Below are 20965 nucleotides of genomic sequence, written 5' to 3'. Positions count from 1 at the left end.
ACCATTTTTAAGTGTACACGTGAGTGGTATCAATACATTCATATATTGTGCAGCCATCACCACCATCCATCCCCATAGTCTTTCTTCCTGAAACCTGAGACTCCACTAGACCTTAAATCTGCCTCCCCCTCCCACAGCCCTTGACAACCACGACCCTACTTTCTGTCTTTATCGATTTGCCTACTCTACACCTAATAAAAACAGAAAATACAATCAGTTTCTTGTAATTGTTTTATTTCACTGAACATAATGTCTTCAAGGCACATCCAGGTTGTAGCATGTGTCTGAATTTTCTTCCTTTTAAAATAATTTTTTAAAAAAGAACTTTCTTCCTTTTTTAAGTAATAGTCCGTGGTATGTATAGACAGAATTTTTCTTATATTATTTTTCTTTCTTCCTACTTTGGCTATTGTGACAAGAGCAGCCTGGCAGTGAGTGGCCGAGACCCGTTCCCTTGAGGTCGCCTGTGCTGTCTGCCTGGAGGGCATCCCCTGTGCTCTGCCCCCTGGGGTCCGCCTCCATCAGCAACTCTGATGACTCTAAAGCCGTCTGGTCACATGCTCAGTCTGAAGCTCCCTACTCACTCCTACCGATCCTATAAAAAGGGACGAGGACAGGCAGGTGGGTTGCTGGAGCCATCCTGGGGTGCTTCTCTTGTGATGTTGGGGTTAAGTGGAGCCCAATTTTATCGTCACTGAATCTTTAGGATCTCCAAATGGGTGGTCTCAGCTCATGCCCTGGATTGAAGCCTTGCTGAGTCCTCACCTGATTTGAGTCTGCAGCTCCCGTGGCTGCTCTCCCATGGGCTTGTGTTTATTGAGCCCATGACGGGCTGGCGTCTATTAGGCGTTCTCAGCAGAGGACCTTCATGACAGCTGGACAGAGTCCTCTGGGTTAGCTGAGTTCTGCATATCAGGGAGGTTTTGTTTAACTTCCAGACAAACTCATGCTAGTGGAAGAGAGAAGAATCAGTAGGAGGGAGTTTACTGGGGAAAAAATGATTTAAAAGAAAAAAAAAAAAAGGAACTTTAAACAAGGAGTGACGTTTACAATAGGCAGTGACGACCTTGGTTTGAATCTTGGTGCCTCCCCTGAGTTGCTGGAAGAAAGCCCCCACCTCGCCCCTGCCATCAGCTACCTTGCTGCGCAAATCAAGTCAGATTCCTGGTCTGTGTTCCAGGGTAATTGTAAGACCAAACTGTAGAGTGTGGTCCTCATGGAGTAACACCCATCACTCCTCTGTCCCTCCCTCTAAGATGGGGAAGGTGGCCATGATGACCAGGGCCGTTTTCTGGGGTGAAACAGCCCTGAAGGATGGGCAGGTGTGCCTCCATGGGGGGTCCAGCCCCACTGCTGCCCCTTGTGGTTGGGGCAAAAAAGAAAAGTCCACCAGGACTCTCAGGCTGTAGGACCTTTTCTTCTGTTTCTTTATCTGAAAAATGCAGCCAACACTTCCTAGAGCTGATGTGAGAGTAAAACAGGAAAGGTGTGGACAGAGCCTGCACAGAGCGGGTCTAATGCTCAGCCCTCCATACACTTTGGCTCTTTGCTCAGGAACCAAGCAGAAAATAAGACTGGTTTTCTGTTGTTGATTTTTGAGTTTCCAGATCACTAACCTTCCTATAAAGGTCCTCCATTTCGAGAAAAGAAACTGTACACCTAGAATAATCCAGGGTAGAAAATAGCAGCGTGCTCTCAGCCCTTCCCACACACTTTGCATCCATCCAAATGACCTTGACCACCAAGGCAGGGCCTCTTCAGGCGAGTTGTTGGACCTGAAGGCACTAGTTCTGTGCCTGTCAGCAGGGCCAAGTCTAGAAGGACTTGATCGAAGGAGTGGGGGCAGGCATGAAGAGAGTGGCTGAGGGGTGGCCTTAGGCCCCTCTCCCAGGTACCAAGGGAGCAGAGCAGGGACAGGGGACTCTGCAGGGGAGGTCCTGGAGGGCTTCTCAGAGGAGGTGATGCCAGACTTTGGCTTTGCAGGGTGAGTATGATTTCTCCAGGTTCGATGCAGCAGGTGTCCCTGGCAGAAGGACCTGCATGAACAAGCCCTAGAAGGCACGGTGATGTGACCCTCAGCAGCAGCAGTATGACCAGTATGCAGTGAGGAGCTGGTGTGTTCTGGAACTGTGACACATGCTGGTGGCATGAGGGTGAATAAAGCAGGCAGGATGGTGAACAGGTGGGTGGGGAGGGCTGAGGGGGTGGAGAGACGGCCATGGGGTGGGGCAGTGGTTGGCCAAGGGACTCACAGTGTGTTGGTGGCAGGTCACCTTCAAGGAGCCGAGGCAGGGTGGGCTGTGTCAGAAGGACGTGGGATGTCAGGGCTGGGCTTGTTTCTCTAAGGGGGCAGTAGGAGGGTGGGAATAGTTCTGGGCGGGGCCTGGTGGACAGAGTGATGGTAACTTGAGCCACTCAGAAGTGAGGGTTTCGCTTTCCCTTCTGGTTCTCCAAATATATCTGGGACCACAAGGTGTGCAAGGTTTGTTGCAGAGACAGAAGGCGGCTGCATCTGCAGAGCTGAGAACAACTGGATCTTGTTCACACTCAGCCAGAGGAAGACTCCTAGGTAAGCAGGGGGTGGGTAGGACCCCCGCCCATCTCCCCATCCTCAGGATGACTGTCTGAGCAAAGGGTGATCTCACTACAGAAGGGAAACGGAAGCTCAGGGAGATGAGGTCATGGCCCGAGGCACAGGTTAAGCAGGGGCAGAGCCTGGATGTGGACTCAGGTGTGTCTGTGTTCCTACAAAAGCTTTCCTAAACCAAGATGACATAGAGTATAGGCAATGTAGGTCTCACATTGCAGTTTACTGGCAGAGGGTGTTCTGGAAAGTGCAGGATGCCCATAAATGGAAACACTCAGAAATGTGATGACACTGTCTATCAGAAAGAACTTTTATCAAGACAGACAAGGAAAACAAATCTAAGTACTCCACCACAGGTAAAAGAAGTGTGGTGCTGTGTTTTCACGAAGCTGGTTGCTTCATGTCCCAGTAATGGGTCCCATACCTCATATTGTAGCCAGGCTGTGCCCGGGAGGGTGGAGGGAGCCCCCGAGGCCCTGGAGCAGGAGGAGCAGCAGAGAAGAGACAGGGCACCTGCCCAGTGCTGGGAGCTGCAGGAAATCCACACAAACAGACCTGCAACAAGGAAAGTGCAAGATTCCAGTGGGGCTTGAAGAGGAACTGGGGGAGGCAGCAGGGGGAGGAGGCTTTGGAGTGGGAACTCTAATTACAGGTAACATTTCACCTGGTGAGGCAGGTGGGGCAAGGCATTGCAGGGGGAGGAGCAACCTGAGCGAAGGCCTGAAGGCTGGGGGGAATCAGAGTCCAGGGAGCTGGGAGTCCTCCAGGCCCCTGGACCAGGCCCTGTAGAGTCAGGAGGGTGAGGAAGACAGAAGTAGGAGCATCAGGAGGGCCTGGTGATCAGGAGGGTGAGGAGGACAGGAGGAGGAGCATCAGGAGGGCCTGGTGATTGGCTAAGGACTCTGAATCTGACCCTGCCTTTACCCCTCCTATCCCTGCCCATAGAGTATGCGCTGTACCACATGGAGGGAGACGTTTGGTAGAATCTCTGACTGCCCACATGGAGGGGAGGGCTCTGTGTCTGGCCATGCAGTTGGGCAGGGACAGGCTTCCCCATAGTCCTCCCTTTTCCCAGAAATAGCCTTTCCAGGAAGTGACCTGGAGGCTAAAAGAGGAAGACACTCACAATAGAAATCCGTCAGAAGGGAGCACTGCCCAACATCTACACCCAGCTGAGGCCCAAGACAAGGGTCAGGACCAGGACGAGAATGGGAGGGAAGGACAGAAGGATAAGTCAAGGGTCATGATGCATTTACAATTCTTTGGCCTCATCCAGGAGCTGGCCCTTCTGCTGGAGCCCTCCTCTGCTTTCTGGCTTGAATTTTCCTTCTCATGTTTCATGACTTCAATTGGCTGCCCTGGCTCCTGGGGTCCTGCAGCTTTGAGGCAGAGAAGGAGGCAGGGGAGCAGCCAGCTCTCCTCTCCCATCTGCTTGGAGGCAGGCCTCCTCTGTGAATACTCTCCCATCCACAAGGTCGGTGCCTCTAGCCTCTGCCACCAGGCACACTCGCTAGTGGACAAGCTGATGGTTACTCTTCCTGAGGGACAACCCTGGGCATCACAGAGAGAAGGTGCTAGAAAGATAGATCCTAGGATGGGGCTTAGGGGAGGGGATTTGGGGGAGGCTCTAAAGACATGGGGCAACTCTAGATTGGGTGCTGCCGAGAACTGGGGTCAGCATGAGTCTCAGTAACTCCATCTTTGGAGTTGGGGACCAGAGCGAGGATAAAGTTGCAATTGGTAGAGAAGGAGCAGTCATGCTTTTCAACCAAGGGAGGGGTGTTTCCTTGGTGGTGGTGCAGTGATGCGTGTTTGCTCTCTTCTTCACTCCTGCTCTCGGGGTGACTCTGTGTGAAGTTGGAGTTTTGTGAGAGCCTTTACATCCAAGAGACAAAGAACATCACCCTGTGTTGATACCAGGCCAGCTTTGGGATGTCAGGGGTTCTTTCTTTCTCAATCCTTTATAAACATTCATGTGAATAAACAGAATGGAATATCCCCTCAGACTTCAAGACTGCTCTTCTTATTAAATTTATTTCATAACAAAATATTTCCTATTATACCTTCTCTTCTTTACATCATGAAAAGAAAAGAAAGAAAGATACCAGCTCAGTCCTGTCCAACTCTTTGTAGCCTCATGAACTGTAGCCCACCAGGCTCCTCTCCATGGGATTTCCTAGGCAACAATACTTGAATGGGTTGCTGTTTTTTTTTTTTTTTTGGGTTGCTGTTTTGCCCGATGTCCGAATCCCCGAGCGGGAAGAGAGAAGGCTTCTAAGACAATGCAATTTGCAAAAAAAAGGGAAGTTTATTACTGACTCGAGTCAGGGCTTTTTGCCGCAACCAATGCAGTGGTGCAGGGTCAGAAAAAAGCCCCGAGCCCCAGCTCTTACATAAATTTATAGGGTGAACATAAGCAGTTGGTAGCTGGCTTAAGCAGATTGGTTACATGTTTGCAAAGCAATTTTATTGGTACAAACTTTCACGGGCTTTTTTCAAACCTGGGCGTTCGCGGGCTTTTCAGCTCTCCCTTTGTTTCTTACTGGGCACATATTGACTGGCTGGCTCCAGGTTACCTGATGGGGGCGGGGAATCCCACCATTTCAGGGAAAACCGAAACCCAGGTCCGGGCCGCCTGCCAGCCCCGGCAGCTCCACAGTTGCCATTTTCTTCTCCAGGGGATCTTCCCGACTCAGGCACTGAACCCACATCTCTTGCATTTTTCATCTCCTGCATTACCACTAGTGCAGTTTTTAAACTTTATGTCTCCCTTTTTGGCCACACTTTAAAGTCCTCTCATTTGATTATTATTATGAACTCATGGCCTTTCACAGACTCAACAAGGCCCAATGAAATATATTTATAGTAACATTACCTTTTATTATTATTATTATTTTTACTGTTATATGCGGGTGCCCACTTCTCTGATCATCTTCAAGAGCACCCTTGCCTCTACAGGAGCAGAGAAGCCAGCCTGTGGGTATCACCTCCCCTGCAAGGGATCTTCCTTCCTTTGATGGACAGAAGCCCATGGGTGCACATGTGGGTGGGAAAGATGCTGCTGGACAATATCTGTTTAAGGTCAAGTTCACGCTCATTATTCTAGTTTCACCCTGTTTTCATGCCTACTTTTCTAGAGAACTTGGTTTCATCAACACGAACGTGCCTCCTACAATAACAGTTGTCACAGCAAGAGTCACAGATTTCTTATTGGCACTTAATTCAACTGCTTCCATCATCTTTAAGGTGGTGATGCTAGAAACCATTCATTCTTGTGGGTTACTGAATACGATAAAGTGACTTCTGCTGTCTTAGGGCTTCCCTGGTAGCTCAGACAGGAAAGCGTCTGCCTGCAATGTGGGAGACCTGGGCTCGATCCCTGGGTGGGGAAGAGTCCCTGGAGAAGGAAATGGCAACCCACTCCAGTACTCTTGGCTGGAAAATTCCATGGATGGGGGAAGCTGGTAGGTTATAGTCCATGGGATTGCAAAGAGTCGGACACAACTGAGCACCTTCACCAGTAGCTGTCTTGGAGTTAAAACAATAAAAAATCCTAAGTGCATATGGTTAAAAACATCAATTTGTACAAAGGGTTCTACTCATTCCTTCCCAAGGAAAAGCTATTTCTTTCAGTTCAGTTCAGTCGCTCAGTCGTGTCCAACTCTTTGCAACCCCATGGACTGCAGCACGCCAGCCTCCCTGTCCATCACCAACTCCCAGAGTTTACTCAAACTCAGGTCCATTGAGTTGGTGATGCCATCCAACCATCCCATCCTCTGTCTTCCCCTTCTCCTCCTGTCTTCAATCTTTTCCAGCATCAGGGTCTTTTCCAATGAGTCAGTTCTTCTCATCAGGTGGCCAAAGTATTAGAGTTTTAGCTTCAGCATAGTCCTTCCAATGAATATTCAGGACTGACTTCCTTTAGGATGGACTGGCTGGATCTCCTTGCAGTCCAGGGGACTCTCAAGAGTCTTCTCCATCACCACAATTCAAAAGCATCAATTCTTCGGAGCTCAGCTTTCCTTATAGTCCAACATCTCACATTGAAAGAACCATAGCCTTGACTAGATGGACCTTTGTTGGCAAAGTAATGTCTTTGCTTGTAAATATGCTGTCTAGGTTGGTCGTAACTTTTCTTCCAAGGATCAAGCGTCTTTTAATTTCACGGCTGCAGTCACCATCTGCAGTGATTTTGGAGCCCAACAAAATAAAGTCTGTCACTGTTTCCATTGCTTGCCCATCTATTTCCCATGAAGTGATGGGACCAGATGCCATGATCTTAGTTTTCTGAATGTTGTTTCAAGCCAACTTTCTCACTCTCCTCTTTCACTTTCGTCAAGAGGCTCTTGAGTTCTTCTTTGCTTTCTGCCATAAGGGTGGTGTCATCTGCATATCTGAGGTTCTTGATATTTCTCCTGGCAATCTTGATTCCAGCTTGTGCTTCATCTAGCCCAGCATTTCTCATGATGTACTCTGCATATATGTTAATTAACCGGGGTGACAATATACAGCCTCGACTCACTCTTTTTCTGATTTGGAACCAGTCTGTTTTTCCATGTCCAGTTCTAACTGTTGCTTCCTGACCTGCATACAGATTTCTCAGGAGTCAGGTCAGGTGGTCTGGTATTCCCATCTTTTAAGAATTTTTCACAGTTTGTTGTGATCCACACAGTCAAAGGCTTTGGCATAATCAATATAGCAGGAGTGGATGTTATTCTGGAACTCTTGCTTTTTCAATGATCCAGCAGATGTTGGCAATTTGATCTCTGGTTCCTCTGCCTTTTCTAAATCCAGCTATTTCTTTAGATAGTTGATCAAGGTCTTTAAATTATATTTGGAGAAGGAAATGGCAACACACTCCACTATTCTTGCCAGGAGAATTCCATAGATAGAAGAGCCAGGTGGGCCACAGTCCAAGGGCTCACAAAGGTGTCAGACACAGTGAGTGACTAACACACACACAAAAGTTGATATTACAACCTTGGGAGGTGGAATCATGTGAGAATGTGCTCAGGATACAGGAATCTGGACTTGAATTCTGACTCTAGCACTAGCTGTGTGGTTTGAGTAAATTACTTAACCTCTCTGAGTTTCAGTTTCCTTTCTTATAGGATTATTGTGAGAACTAAAAGTAAGTGAATTCATACCAAGCAATTGGAAAGGTGCCTGGTGCATAGTGGGGTGTCATCAACCACAATCGCTAATTAGTATTAGGTATTGCATTTTTCATTTTTTTGACTTAAAAATTTGTATACTATTTATTTATTTCTTACTAGGAAAAATAAGGATTTCATTTATTTTTATACTTTTTTATACCCTTCCCCATCTTCTGCTTGTATCATTATTTCTCTAATTTTGTATCCTCTATTAGGAAGCGTTGCACTTGTAAACATTTTATTTACATATTTATTTGTTACACTTTCAACTGGAGCTACTATTTCTTTACTCCTAGCTTTGTAAACAATGCTTCCTTTCAGAGCTTCAGCTCCCAAGTTCTAGAAGTGTATTTTAATTTTTATACTGAGTAAACCAAATTGATAAATATTATATATATCAACAATACTTCAGTTTTAAAACAGCATCCAAAATAACCAAAATGGGAAAACCAGGACATGGACATACATTAATTTACCTTAGATTTTTTTAAAAAAACATCAAGAAGAGAGTTTACATATTTGTGACATTTTAATACTTTTTTTTAGAACTCAGTTCAGTTCACTTCAGTCGCTCAGTCCTGTCCGACTACTGCGACTCCATGAATCACAGCACACCAGGCCTCCCTGTCCATCACCAACTCCTGGAGTTTACTCAAACTCATGTCCATCGAGTCAGTGGTGCCATCCAGCCATCTCATCCTCCGTTGTCCCCTTCTCTTCCTGCCCCCAATCCCTCCCAGCATCAGGGTCTTTTCCAACGAGTCAACTCTTCACATAAGGTGGCCAAAGTATTGGAGTTTCAGCTTCAGCATCAGTCCTTCCAGTGGACACCCAGGACTCATCTCCTTTAGGATGGACTGGTTGCATCTCCTTGCAGTCCAAGGGACTCTCAAGAGTCTTCTCCAACACCACAGTTCAAAAGCATCATTTCTTCGGAGCTCAGCTTTCTTCACAGTCCAACTCTCACATCCATATATGACCACTGGAAAAACCATAGCCTTGACTAGACGGACCTTTGTTGGCAAACTAATGTCTCTGCTTTTTAATATGCTATCTAGATTGGTCATACCTTTCCTTCCAAGGAGTAAGCGTCTTTTAATTTCATGGCTGCAATCACCATCTGCAGTGATTTTGAACTTATACCAAATAGCTGCACATGCTTCTGGGAAGACCTTTAGTTTTTCCTGATGTTTCTAATTGGCTTCATTTTCACCCTTGCACTGTTTATCTTCAACATTTGCTCCATTTCTTTACAACTGTGCCTCATGTGATACCGAGTCCCCTGTCCCCACAGACTCTGGACTTCTTATCCCTTTCTGGGCTGGTTTCTCTCTAGGTCTGCTGTGCGTCCAGCTGGGATCCTTGGATTTCCTTCCCACTGAGTTGATGTTCCTGATTCCTGGATCCCACATCTATCTCTTTCATGGGTTTCCTTTATTTTCTTCCTTAATTACACAAACACATAATCTAATTTTTTCCTGCATCTCATTCTCAAGTAATTTCTAAAGGTCTGGTGAAGACTGAAGGCTGCTGTGACTATGGGATGGGATGTGGGGTTGGTGAGTTTGTCCCCTGCTCTCCCCTCGGCCTCCTCTCATCTTGCCCCCTCTCTGGGGCTCTGCCCAGCAGACAATCCTTCTCTCCTGTGAACACGCTCCCTGTTTCTCTCCCTCTACTGCACTCCTCTTTATTCAGCTATCACTTCTCCACCCAGTGAGTCTTCAAACATTTGTTGAACACTCTGGTCTCCTGTTGCCCCCATGCTTGATTTTATTAACAGCAAAGGAAGAAGAGGGAGGTTATGGTTCTTGACCCGGTGAGTGGGGTGGCCAGTCTACCAGGGGCAAGACTTCTGACCTTGGCCAAATCATATAACTTCTGTACTTCAGCTTCCTTATGTGTAGATGGGTATACAATGTACACATATCAAATGTTAATGGAATAACATACAAGTTATTATATGTAAAGTTTCAGAGCCAACACCAATGCAGAGCAATGACCACAAACACAAGTCACTCTTATCCACGGCTGTTATTATACCTGTAAGTACCTTTACTATCATTTCAGTCAGGTCTCAGGAGGAGGAGTTGACAAAGGCTCTTTTGCTTTCTTAAAAGAGTAGCTAAATGTAATCAACATCTGCTTTCCTTCTTCTTCTCCCATGGCAAGATAATCACATGCAGAACCAAAATAAAATTTTTATATACAAAGACCTGAGCTTTTTTATTTTTTTAAAGACCACTGAGAATGGGAAAGTCTGAAAGGATGTACATTCTCATATATTATGAGTGCAAACATAAATTATGACAGTTTGTTTGCATAACAGTGTGGCTCTAGGTATGAAAATGTTTTAGGTATTGATGCCTTGTGATTTAGTAATTGTACTTCTAGAAATAGCTTAAGGAAACAGTCTCAAATGTGAGTCAAGTTTAATACAAGGAGAGTGTTCTTTATTATTTACACAAGGTATTAGAGACAACCTAAAGTCCAATAGTCAGGGGAGGACAGCAGAGAGGACAGGGCACCATTCGGGGTCCTCAGCCAGGCAGGGCAGGGATACAGGAAGTGCGGTGAGGCTGGTGGGACTCCAGGCCCTTGTGAGATAAAGGCTCTTGCAGAAGCAAGAAGACCTGGGCTGTCGGAGTTGCACCACCAGGAACTTTGTCAAGGCAGACTTGAGCCTTGGGGCAAGACATCACTTTGGAATGAGAAGAGTCATTTACCATTAAACATATATCCGCAAGTAATTATTTTCATGTATTAAATGGAATAGAGCATAGTCATCACAAACTGGAATCTGGATCAGAAAGACTTGGGTTGAAGTCCAGGCTCTGGCACCAGTGTGAAAAACCGGGCTGACCCAAAGTTAGATTAGTTTCAGGAGCCTGCACGTCATAGACACTGGATCAACATCACCTATTGCCAGTTAGTAACAGAGTTGCTCCAACCTCATGTAACTTCCAGACTATTCCTTCCTATCTGTCCGTCCGTTTCTGGTTTTATTACTCCTATAACTTCACAGATGGCTGTCTCCTCTGTGATTATTTTTCTCCTCATACCCCAACAGGATAACAGGACTATGACTTGGAGGAAGTTGGATGGAGATGAGGAACTTTCCCTGACTAGTGACCTACAGAGCCCAGGAGACAGAGAACTATGCTGGGTTAAGTCCCCGGTGGCACTGGTGGCCGTCCCAGAGGACCCATCAGAGACCTCACCACTCCCTGTTCCCTGCAGGCACTGCTCACTCGTGATTGAGTCCACATTCTGTTCTCTCTTCCCCAAGAGTGAGGTCACACCTCCTTCAAGCCTGACAGAAACAAGGAGCTGAAGGGAGATCTCTGAGACCCTGCTGCTGCCATCATGAGCTCAGAAAATCTCAGAGACCTCTCAGGTAGGCAGCTGCCTCTTTTCTGGCCAGTTCCTACTTGTGACCCAGAATTGAGGGTGGTTCCTCCAGGCAGAGTTAACATACACAGGAATCAAGAACCAAGAAGAGGATGGATAAGCATCCTGGAGCCCCCCAGAGGGGCCACATGGAGTTCCCCCAACAGGGGTGTGTCCACAGAGCCTCTTTCCCAGCCCTCTCCTTGGGGACCCACTTGCTAGGTGCTCACTGCCCTCTAGCAAGTGACTCAGAAGTGAGGCCAGGACAGCCCATGGGGAGGGGGACAGCAGAGGGAGTTCCCAGGGCCAAATGGGGCAGTGAGAGGAGGTCCCCCAGGGTCCCTGGAGCTCCTCCTGCCCTCTCCCTGGCCCAGCCTCCTCCTGCTCCCAGACCCTGGGGCATCACCACAGACACCATTCCTGCAGCTCTCACCCTGCTGCTCACCCAGCGACTCTGCAAGAGTCCGCGGACAGTGAAATGAACCCTAGTCTACCTGTGCCACCTCCCACCTGGAGGGGAAGGGTGACGGGGTTGTTCACAGGATCACATCTGTGTCCACCCCTCCTCCACCTGGCTGATCCCCTCCCCTGCCCATCCTGAGTGTCTCTGATTAGGATCCTCTCACATAGCAGTCTCACTCAGCGATAGGTGGTCCTAAACCCTTTTTAGAATGAGATCACATTGGTTTACAATGTTTTATAAGTTCATGCGAACAGCACTGGACTTCTCCTTCTGTGTGTGCTGCGGTGTGCTGCTGCAGCCTCTGCTTAGCTGCCCAGTTGTTGTTGACGCTTTGTGACCCCCAGGACTGCAGCCCACCAGGCCCCTCTGTCCATGGGGTTCTCCTGGGAAGGATATTGGAGTGGGTTGCCATGCTCTCCTCCAGCTGCAGCGTACTCACCACCAAAACTTAGTTGGAAAAATCCCTATTCGCAGAATGAAGAAATCACAGGAGTTTAAAATAAGGAGGATTCAAAGTCATGTCTAAGAAGTGTCTGACACTTGACCTTGGGTTCCACCACTGAGCTTCCTGCTCACTGGCCTTGGGCTGTCACTTCTCCTGTCTGAGTCTCACTTTCTTCTTCTGTGAAATAAAAATAATGCCTCTCTGTGTTCATGTACCAGGAAACAATCTTACGTCGCGTCCCAGCCCCCCATATATACCTGTGTGTTACCTGAAATTCCGTAACCTCTAGATCCCTGAAATCACACAGGGATTTTGGTACCTCATTTGAGCAGTGATCTTGCCCTGTACTGATCTGAGGTTAATTATTTTCATTATGTTCTTTATCCCATTTAATGTGAATATTCTTTTGTTTCACTGCCAAAACTCAAAAGCATGCATTTGCAGCATGCTGCCAGTCTCTGCTAGAAGTGGTAACTCACAAACACACAGGCCTGTATTCTCTCTCTTTGTGTGTGTGCAAGTGCTCATCTGTTCAGTCCTGTTCAATTCTGTGTGACCTCATGGACTGTAGCCTGCCAGGCTCCTCTGTTCGTGGGATTTTCCAGCAAGAATACTGGGAGTGGATTGCCATCTCCTATTCCAGGGGATCTTCCCAACCCAGGGACTGAACCCATGACTCCTGTGTCTCCTGCATTGGCAGGCCAATTCTTTACCACTGTACCACCTAGAAAGCCCTCGTTCTCTTTCTAAACATTGCAATTGTAGATTCCTGAAGACATCTAAATCCTAGGATTAGATAATGATTTCTGGAGGTTTGGAAGTCCAAGATCATCAAAGTAGTGGTGGTTTCAGATGAGACCGCTCCACATGGCTTGCAAATCCTAACTGCCCTCTAACTGTGTCCTCACATGGCCTTTCCTCTGGAGGAGGGCAGAGGAAGAGAGAGAATCGGTGTGCATAGTCACTCAGTCGTATCCAACTCTTTGAGACCACATAGACTGCAGCCCGCCAGGCTCCTCTGTCCATGGGATTCTCCAGGCATGAATACTGTAGTGGGTTGCCATGCTCTTCTCCAGGGGATCTGGAGGTTCAATGCAGGGATTGAACCCAGGTTTCTCTGGCATTGCAGGCAGATTCCTTACCATCTGAGCCACCAGGGAAGCCCTCTGCAGGGGAACATCCTGACCCAGGGATCGAACCTGGGTCTCTTGCATTCACAGGAGGATTCTTTACCACTGAGCCACCTCTCCTACGTGAGAATCTGGTCTCTTCTTTTCTTATAAGGACAATGATCGTATTGGATTCAGGCCTCACACTTATGACTTCATTTTACCTCAATTGCCTCCTTAAAGGCCCAATCTTCAAATACAGTCACTGGAGGTTAAAGCTTCAACATATGAATTGGGGGGTGAGGGCGGGAAGAGCAGGTCCATCCATGCCCCAGGTGACTCTACCAACAGTGCCCAGGTGATCACTCCTCAGGAAGATGAATTTTAACAATTTATACTAAATAGCATTTTTTTAAAAGAATTGTTCTAGAATTTATTGCAGTTACCATTTTATGATAACAAGAGCAGATCATTTTTAAGGCATCAACTGTGTTTATTAATTTAAATAAAAATATATGATCCCTGTCACACAGAGATACAATTTTGAAAGGTTACTTCTGTGAGCTGAGTGAATCCAGTATCCTTGGCCTCTAAGGAGAAGACTTCAATCTGGAGGCAGAGACAAGGCTGGATCACTCAGAGTTTTTTGTAGTAGAGTTTCATTAAACTGTAAATGGGGTAGAGAAAGCTTCTAAGATAGACTTCAGAAGGGGACAGAAAGAGTGTCCCCTTGCTAGTTTTTAGCAAGGCGTTATATACCTGATCAGTTCAGTCAGTCAGTTCAGTGGCTCAGTTGTGTCCGACTCTTTGCGACCCCATGAATCGCAGCACGCCAGGCCTCCCTGTCTATCACCAACTCCCGGAGTTTACTCAAACTCATGTCCATCGAGTCGGTGATGCCATCCAGCCATCTCATCCTCTGTCATCGCCTTCTCCTCCTGCCCCCAGTCCCTCCCAGCATCAGAGTCTTTTCCAATGAGTCAACTCTTCGCATGAGGTGGCCAAAGTATTGGAGTTTCAGCATATACCTGATAGCAAGCTGCTAATCAGATTTTAAAAATGCCTCAGACAGAGAGTGTTGCACCAGGCTCCTCTCCCGCAATATGCATTGTGGATAGAATGGCACAAGGGGGACTCACCTCTGGCCATAAAACAATTGACATGAATCTTGAAGAAAGGCAGATTTCCAAGAAAATGAATAGCTTCATTAACACAGCTAAAGAAAAACATTTCCATGAGAAAGACACGTTGGTTAGCTCAAGGTTTGAGAAAAAGTTAAGTTCAGGGGGCACCAGGTGGCATCATGGCAACACAGGATTACAAGGAACCTTTTAATCTCATGTAGATAAGGGGGAAAAAAACGTCTGCCACTAGCAGTTTATTTCCTCCTGCCACTTGGGGACCCCGGTCCTTCCCCCCTGTCTGTTATCCTTTATTTCCCCCCTTTTCATTTAGGAGAATATGGCTACTAGGGAAAAGGGGTGGTAATTCTGTTCAGACTGCTTCGAGATGGCCAGGGACACAGACCCTAAATTGTTGAGGCAGCATGTTCTGCTTACCCTCATATTGAGGATCTTTGAACCAGGAGGCCCCAAGTAATAGTTGGAGAAGGCTCTGGCACTTGGAGGAGCTTGAACAACCATTTGTAATGTAAAAGCCTTCATCCAGCCAGAAACAAGTTGAATCAATCAATATATATATATTTGGAAACTATGCACCTGATGTTGTAAGTCACTTCATCATGTATGACTCTTTGCAACCCTGGGTACTGTATGTAGCCAGCCAGGCTCCTCTGTCCATGGGATTCTCCAGGCATGAATACTGGAGTGGGTTGCCATTCCCTTCTCCAAGGGATCTTCCTGACCCAGGGATCAAACCCACATCTCCTACATCTCCTGCACTGGCAGGCAGATTCTGTACCACTAGCACCACCTGGGAAGCCCACTATGCACCTACTATCATATGATACCAGAGATAAGGCTGATGTCCAGAGAGAGTACATGGATCATTGGTAGTCAATGATTAACCTAGTGAATAGCATAAAATATTGGGGAATATTGGAAAACTAACAGATTTCTCTGGACATGGTTTATCTTTCCCTTCTGAGACACCGGTAGATCTAGATGAGATTAGTTTAGAAAAGGGGTCTCATTTAGTTCAGAGAATCGTCAGAGTCCAGTATAGTTCTGGGTTAATCAGAGACCAAAGAACCTTTGTAAAGAGAACTAGCCTTGGGAATCAAGCAGTTCTATTTTGAATTAGCATGTTTTAGTCAAAAGTATGGAATTAATGATAAGAATTAGTTAGGAATTTCTGCAATGTCCTCCAATGCCAAGTGACCACTAACATCCTATTTCCCACTACTCCTTGATGAGAGGTAGAAGGCATAAAGAATATTGCCAGCTATAAAATAAACTGTACTCCAACGCTTGTGAATCCTAAGATAAATATTTTTTTAAATAGAAGAAACTCACTGAATCAAATGATTGCTAAGCAGAGCAAATGCAGTCTACATAAAACTAACGTAAGAAACCTCTTAATTACACAGGAAATCAATGGAAGGATTAATGATTTTAAGAGAAGAATAATTTTTGCCATAGCCCCACTGGTATGAATGATGTCTTCATGAGCCTGGGCCACCTTCCCCAGTGAATACTGGGGACCTATTACTGGTCTCAACCAACCAATTTTCATTCTGACTTGGAGGACTGCTGCAAACTGCTGAAATTCCTCCTTGGAGGATGAATGGAGAGCTACTCTTTTATGCTAGATTCCTTTGTCATGGATCCTGTGGGTTTATTTCAATAGAACCTCTGCTGCCAACAACTGTTACTTGTCCTCCATGTGACAAAAAATTTAAATCTTTGCTAAGATTTACATTAGCAAACATTTCAATAATCACATCAACTCTTTTTTCACCAACAGATTTCTTAATTTTATCAATATAATTAGCTTCTTTGTGATTAAACACTTAGCTCCATTTTGCAAAAAAATCATTTGTCCTTCCTCAGTAGTAGCTGTGCCCAGAATCTTTAAGCCATAAGCTCTAACCATTTGGCCTGCTGCTCTTCCAGCTCCTCCACGAGCCCCAGAACACTTTCTCCAGCTTTCACAGGCACTGTGGAGCAGACTCAATAAGCAGTAAAACATGAGATGCTGATGGCAGCTCCTTGTTTAAAGTCCAGTTTTTGGGGGACACGCGTGAACAGTGTGATGGGCTCCCGGAGCAAACTCGGCGTAGCCCCCAGAGATCATCCTTGTAGTGAATGTCGCCTTTCTTGAAAGCAGATAGGTTCTCTCCAGCAGCTTCTACTATCCCAGCCATCTCTTAGCTAGGAGTATAAGGCAGAAGTGGTTTTATACTGTGAGTGCCAGAGCAAATATATACATCCACTGGGTTTACACCACATGCTTGGACTTTGTTAGAACCTGGTGGTCTTTCAAAATTGGTACAGCGACATCCAACTGGAGCTTCAGCACTTCAGGTCCACCAAATTCAAAAACTCAAATAGCTCTCTTCAGCTTCTATTGCCATGGTCATCTAGACACCTGTTCTAGAGTGGATTGTCAAAATCTGTGAGCCCTCCCCCAGGTTACACAGGGTTAAAAAAAAAAAAAAGCTACCCAATACCATTTATGATCCACCACAAAATCTGTCCTTTCCCAGTGACTCAGACAGTAAAAAATCTGCCAGCAATGCGGGAGATCTGGATTTTATGCTTAGGTTGGGATATCCCCTGAAAGAGGGAATGGCTCCTCACTCCAGTATTCTTGCCTGGAGAACCCCATGGACAGAGGAGCCTGGCGGGCTACCGTCCACGGGGTCACATAGAGTCAAATAGGACTGAGCGACTAACACTTTCCCTTTTTCTCTTCACAAATTCTTCTAACCTTATTCCCTTTCCTCTCATCTAGATATTGAGATCTTCTTTGAGGAAGTCGCTGAGTGTCTCTGGGACATACTCAGCAGGGAGGAACTGCTTCTCCTGCTGACTGAATTCCTGAGGAAAATTGAGGCAAAGGCTGGTTTGTCCAGGTAACCTCTACAGGTGCATTGGTGTGTCAGGAAGGTCACCCACATGCCGCGGCATCAGAATAGGTTTCTCCTAGCAGGCACACCTCCTCCAAGCAGGACCCTATGGAGGTAGGATGTTCCTTCTCAATATCTCATGAGGAATGTTTCTTCCATGTCATTTGCTGGCAGTGAACAATCTCAGGTTGAGAAAAGATGAAACCAATAAGGAAGGGGCAGGTTATGTGACCTTGGACTAGTTACTGAGCTATTCTCTGCCTTCGCTTCATCATCTGTTCAGTTTTATTGTGAGGATACTGAGATCTTGCATGCAACAATCTTCCCATAATGACTGATACAGAGTAGGTGCTCGATCAGTATTAACATTTAAAAAGCTTATTGGGAAGAATTTTCTTTCTGGTGATGAGAACCAACCAGAATTTCCTATGGGACAAGTCCGAACATCCTGATGCCATCGTTTGTATTACTCTGGCTTCTCCCTAGATAAAGCCTTTCTAGTCTCCATCTTAGGAACTGTACCAACCCTGCAGGATCCTGCTAGCCCATAAACCAGAGATGCTAGAGAGAAACTGGGTGGAACTGATGGGATCCTGGATCTATCCCTGCCCACCTCCTGGGTTCTGGGCTTATGTGTTAGAGTTTCAGATTTGCACGTGTCCAATGGGAATAGTAATTCAATCTGATGGCCTATGGTGATGGCCTCAGAGTGAATTGCAGGGTCAGAGATGGGGAACCAAGTGAAATCATCTCATCCAAAGGCCCAGGGAGGCCTAGACAAAGGTCAGACCCAGGGGTCAGGGTGGAGCAGAAGGTCCAGGTTGGAGGACTAGTAGGCAGGCTTGGGCAGCAGGACCAGGACTAGAGTGAGGAGAGTGGGCCCCAAGGACACAGAACTGAAGGGACTGTGACTCTAACAGAGGTTCCGGGAGTGGGAGCGGGGACATTTCTTCCCTCCCTGACGGGATCCCCTCATGCTGGGCTAGAGGGCCCTGGGTGACCGTGACTGCACACCCTGCCTGGGACCTGGCTTCTCACTCCATCTGGGACCCTCTTCTAATCTGCATGGAGCCGCCCTGACAGTGGAAGGCCGTGTGGCTCAGTGAGCCCTCCAGGGTCACAGTGAGTGGCTGCGACTGTGTGTCATTTGAGGGATTCTGAGGAGCCTCACGCATCCCCACCCAAGAAGAAAACGCTTCCTCCACCAGCTGTGCAAGTGCTGGTCTCCTCTGGCTCAGCCATTCAGATGGGTGTTTCCTCAAGCCTCTTGAACCTTTAGAGGTTCCACAAAGTTGCACATGATATTGGGGTGCAGTCTCATGAAGCTGTCACAAACCAACATGTGACACCTGAGAGGTCAGAGGCGCTGGGTCAGGAGTCAGTGAGGTGGGCTGGAGAGTCCAAGAGGAACCAGCAATACATCTCCTGATCTCCAGGCAGCTGGGGCAGTGGATGGACTCAGGGACCTGCTGCTAGGAAGGTCAAGGGCACAAGCCTTAGAAGACAGCCGATGGCAGACTAGAGGACTGTTAAGGTGCCTCCTAATTCTGACTTTGGGGTTTTGGGGTTTTTTTTTTTTTTTAACAAATTCTAAGTCATAGAGAGAGCCAGTCTGCAAAGGATGAGGGCACAGTGCCCAGGACTATGCTTTCATCTGAACCAACGGCAAATTTAGGGGATCCCCAAAACCACCCTCAGGTTTGAGAATTCCCTATGGAAGAGACAGGACTCACTGAGAGCCATCATGATCCCAGTGTATTACAGGAAGCCTGTGGGTTTCCTTCAGCCACAGGGCAGAGTCTGGGCGGATTTCACACCTGAAGCTTCTATTGTCCCCAAGATTTGTTACTTAGTTCTGTAGCTCAGTGAGTGGCAGGGCACAGGGAACACTGCCTGCCAGGGACACTCACCCATTTAAAAAAAAAATTATCCTGACTTGTGGTCTCCAGCCCCTCCCAGAGGTCAGACTAATGTCCTAGAGTCCAGCTCCTCCAGAGGCCCCATCACATGTCTCCTTGTCAGACTGAACAGTGGCCAAAAGGCCCAGGCAGATGAGGACACTCGTATCAGCCAGAATATTCTGGGGACTTAGGGACCACTTCCCAGTAACCAAGGGCAAAGATCAGGTTGACTCCTCACTACACACTGCTGCAGCTGCTGCTGCTAAGTCGCTCCGGTCGTGTTCAACTCTATGTGACCCCATAGGTGGCAGCCCACCAGGCTCCCCTGTCCATGGCATTCTCTAGGCAAGAACACTGGAGTGGGTTGCCATTTTCTTCTCCAATGCATGAAAGTAAAAAGTGAAAGTGAAGCCACTCAGTCGTGTCCAACTCTTAGCGACCCCATGGACAGTAGCCAACCAGGCTCCTCCGTCCATGGGGTTTTCCAGCAAGAGTACTGGAGTGGGGTGCCATTGCCTTCCCTATCACCACACACCGAGGCCCTTGAATGCAGGTTTTCTGCTCTAACACCACTTCTCTTCTTTCTCTGTGGAGTTCCCACTCACCAACTCTTTCGAAGTGCTGGTGTTGACCTGCCTCTGAGACGTCTCTACCAAATACATTTTTTTTTGGCTGAGCCACACGGCTTGTGGGTTCCTCGTTCCCTGACCAGAGACTGAGTCATGCCCGAGGCAGTGGGAGTGCAGAATCATAACCTCTGGACCACCAGGGAATTCCATCAAATATCTCTCTTAAGTTATGAGTATTCTAAGGTGACTATTGCTTAGCTGTTAGAGGATTTAAGAAGTATATGGAGACTCTACAACGTATAAAACCTGTGTTTAATGTTGAAAGAGGAAATTCTATGTTTGTAAATTTCTTTTCTAATTGATTTATAGTACTATCTCTGTATGTATGCAGAATAGACATTTGGGAACCTATTTTACAGACAAGCAAACTGCCTTTCTAACCCCTTGACCTTCACTGTTACAGGGAAGACATGAATGCACTACATGAATATCTGAATGAATTGAAAGGAGACTTGGCTGGGAAGGACCAGGAAACGCTCCCAAAAGAGCAGCTGGACAGGAGGAGGTTTCTGAAGAAGTTTCCTCGGGTGATGCAGCAGCTGGTGGAGCTCATAGGCAAGCTCCGGGAGCTTGCAGACAATGTAGACAAAGTCCACAGGGACTGTACCATCTCCAATGTGGTGAGCCACAGCACCAGCGCTTTATCTGGCGCCCTGACCATCCTTGGCCTGGCTCTGGCACCCGTGACAGCCGGGGCCAGTGTGGCACTCTCAGCCACTGGGATAGGGCTGGGAGCAGCGAGTGCTGTGACCGCTGTGGCCACCAGCATCGTAGAACATGTAAGTAGGTCATCAGCAGAAAACAAAGCCAGTCAATTGATGTCAATTGCTGTCAAGAAATGGAAGGTGCTCCTAGAGGTACTCAAGAGCAACCCCAAAATTGTTGACACAACAGAGCAATTGGCAAAAGCCAAGAAACACCTTGAAATAAATATCCATGCCATGGAGACAGGTGAAGCCAACCCTGACTCTGCAGCCAACGCAAACATCCTCGTGAGCCCTGGGAGAATCTCAGCCCCAGCCATCCAGCAGGTAGAGGCAGCTTTCAAAGGCACAGCTTCGGCAGTTACCAAAGGAGCCCAAATTGTGAGTGCAGCCATTGCAGGTGTCTTCCTCCTGATGGATGTGGGCTTCCTGGTGAAGGAGTCAATGCACCTTCACAATGGCACAAAGACAGCATCAGCTGAAACCTGTGGCAGCAGGCCAGGGAGCTGGAGAGGAAGTTGGAGGAGCTCATGCAGACCTATAAGCATCTGCAA

General features: G+C 47.1%; 2 protein-coding genes and 1 pseudogene across 2 annotated transcripts in view; 1 reads left to right on the top strand and 2 right to left on the bottom strand.

Moving 5' to 3' along the window:
* The window catches only part of LOC122680078 (apolipoprotein L3-like), a 411694-nt gene that overhangs the window by 341144 nt on the left and 49585 nt on the right, over positions 1 to 20965 (bottom strand). The gene's annotated exons all lie outside the window — the stretch shown is intronic.
* On the bottom strand, positions 1232 to 16297 carry LOC122679981 (annotated as a pseudogene).
* The window catches only part of LOC122680102 (apolipoprotein L3-like), an 89620-nt gene continuing 70453 nt past the window's right edge, over positions 1799 to 20965 (top strand). Inside the window, exons 1-3 of the mRNA XM_043881051.1 lie at positions 1799 to 1891; positions 1984 to 2182; positions 2474 to 2569. The gene's annotated coding sequence lies outside the window, so the exon portion shown is untranslated. The remainder of the gene's footprint in view (positions 1892 to 1983; positions 2183 to 2473; positions 2570 to 20965) is intronic.

This window comes from Cervus elaphus, chromosome 22 (genome assembly GCF_910594005.1).
Source record: "Cervus elaphus chromosome 22, mCerEla1.1, whole genome shotgun sequence".
In the NCBI taxonomy this organism is placed as follows: domain Eukaryota; kingdom Metazoa; phylum Chordata; class Mammalia; order Artiodactyla; family Cervidae; genus Cervus; species Cervus elaphus.
This window is presented reverse-complemented; position numbering and strand designations above follow the sequence as displayed.